Genomic DNA, 2,450 nt, shown 5'->3' on the forward strand with positions numbered 1-2,450 from the left:
TAGAGGTAGTTGTGTTCTACAATTTAGGAGTCACAACCGGAATCGACGTCATGTTCACGTGGCCAATAAAGGCATAAAGTGGCCTTGTGTGCGGGCTATCATTACATACTTAACCACTTCCTCTTATAAATTCTTCATATGTGTAAGGGTATTACTTAGGAATCCTTAGCTACTGAAGGGTTTCTCGAAATTAGTGTTCAATATCCCTGATGATTCTAGAATGAAATTTTCACTCTACAGCAGAGTGTGCGCTGATATGAAACTTCCTGGCAGATTAAAACTGTGTGCCCGACCGAGACTCGAACTCGGGACCTTTGCCTTTCGCGGGCAAGTGCTCTACCAACTGAGCTACCCAGGCACGACTCACGCCCCCTCCTCACAGCTTTACTTCTGCCAGTCCTCAATCTGGAAACATCCCCCAGGCAGTGGCTAAGCCATGTCTCCGCAATATCCTTTCTTGCAGGAGTGCTAGTTTTGCAAGGTTTGCAGGAAAGCTTCTGTAAAGTTTGGAAGGCAGGAGACGAAGTACTCTCAGAAGTAAAGCTGTGAGGACGGGGCGTGAGTCGTGCTTGGGTAGCTCAGTTGGTAGAGCACTTGCAAGCGATAGGGAAAGGTCCCGTGTTCGAGTCTCGGTCCGGCACACAGTTTTAATCTGCCAGGAAGTTTCATATCAGCGCACACTCCGCTGTAGAGTGAAAATTTCATTCTAGAAACAACTCCCAGGCTGTGGCTAAGCCATGTCTTCACAATATCCTTTCTTCCAGGAGTGCTAGTTCTGCAAGGTTCGCAGGAGATCTTCTGTGAAGTTTGGAAGGTAGGAGATGAGGTACTGGCGGAATTACAGCTGTGAGGACGGGGCGTGAGTCGCGCTTGGGCAGCTCAGTTGGTAGAGCACTTGCCCGCGAAAAGCAAAGGTCCCGAGTTCGAGTCTCGGTCCGACACACAGTTTTAATCTGCCAGCAAGTTTAATCCCTGATGATTGTGCCTGATACTGACGTGGGAATAATTCTGTGGGCAATTGGGACTATAACGCTTTTCTTTGAACTCTCTGCGTCCATAGATCTCTGTGAGGTGTGAATCCTTTTTAATGAGGTCGCTATGACTGTCGAGAATGCGCAAAACAACTTTATAGTTGCCCATCTCCAAAGCCCAGGAGCCCAAAACTCCACCAGGCGCGACCCACCGCAAAATAAAGTCAATGATGTGACCATCCTGCCTCCGACGAATTATCCAAGTCCAGACAATCCCAGAGATCCCGGCCTGCCGCACAGGTCTGTGCTTAGGTGAGTGCAGTTAGCGCCACCTCAGACTTCTACGACATCTTGGGGCTCTGTAAGTATTATGGTGACAAACGTTGACAGCCAATTGCCATTTACTCCTGTTATTGTTGACTGTACGGGTTTACGGCTCTAATGTGATGACGAACAGCACCATTATTAATGCTGCTACTGCTGAAATGTACGCTTAATGACGACTCCCCCAACCACATCTTTCATATTTCGACCGCCAGTCACGTTTTGCAATGGACCACAGAAGGGCGTAGTGCCTTTGAATCTGTCGCTATTAAAATACAAATTGATATTTTCGGTCTCGACACAGATTTTCAAACACTGTTACAAGACTTTAACAAGCTTCTGATTTGAGGGAAAAAAGTTTCTCCTGCTAAAATATAGCATCTATATGTAACACCTATGTCGTCAGTGTTAGCTATCTCCTCCAAGTGAATAGGTATTTGTTTAAAACTATAAGTAGATTGAGAATTATCTCAGTACACATTGCAGAGGTGTAACATAGAATTCCATAACACACGTATCTTTCTAAGCTTATGACTCCAGTCGTACGGTATTACTCACCAACTAATATGAGTGTGCTTACTTCCTCGTAACCTGCTAGAATTTATGAGCAACACACCACGAAAACGCACTTTAAATTCTTGTGGCTGACTGCAGAATGAATCTGTTGGTGCCAACGCACGTTTGTATAGACAGAACAGAAAGTATGACTATTACGGTAGGATGTAGTTAGCTGTATCTCACTGGGTCCATTTATGAGAGGAACGGGAAAAAGAATTACAAGCGGTAAATATTACCATAAATTATGAGGTAATATACCTTCACAATGCATTAATGACTGTCAAACTCAAAACGGTAAGTGAAGTAGACGGGATGATTTTTTTTTTTTTTTTTTTTTTTTTAGATTTGACAGACAATTTATAACAAAAAAGAAGACGTGCATGTCAAAGACCAGCTGAAAAATTCTCCTGAGGGAGCACAAAAAAAGCGAATATGTTCCTGGTGAATACATTCTGACAGAAAAGTGGGAAACCACCTGTTTCAGACCTAATCCTAAATCCTTTCACCCATCTCCAACCTTCGTAGTATTGTCGTTCTCAGTTGCTTATAATATTACAGTATGCTGACAATTATTACTTTGGGACCTTCTAATTACAA

General features: G+C 43.8%; 1 non-coding gene across 1 annotated transcript; it reads right to left on the reverse strand.

Annotated features, from left to right (window-relative positions):
* Window positions 1-285: 285 nt before the first annotated feature.
* Window positions 286-358, reverse strand: Trnas-cga. The gene has a single exon. It is a non-coding gene; the product is annotated as a tRNA-Ser (tRNA).
* Window positions 359-2,450: the final 2,092 nt, after the last annotated feature.

The sequence above is a fragment of the Schistocerca americana genome, chromosome 4 (genome assembly GCF_021461395.2).
Source record: "Schistocerca americana isolate TAMUIC-IGC-003095 chromosome 4, iqSchAmer2.1, whole genome shotgun sequence".
NCBI classification, from domain to species: Eukaryota; Metazoa; Arthropoda; class Insecta; order Orthoptera; family Acrididae; genus Schistocerca; species Schistocerca americana.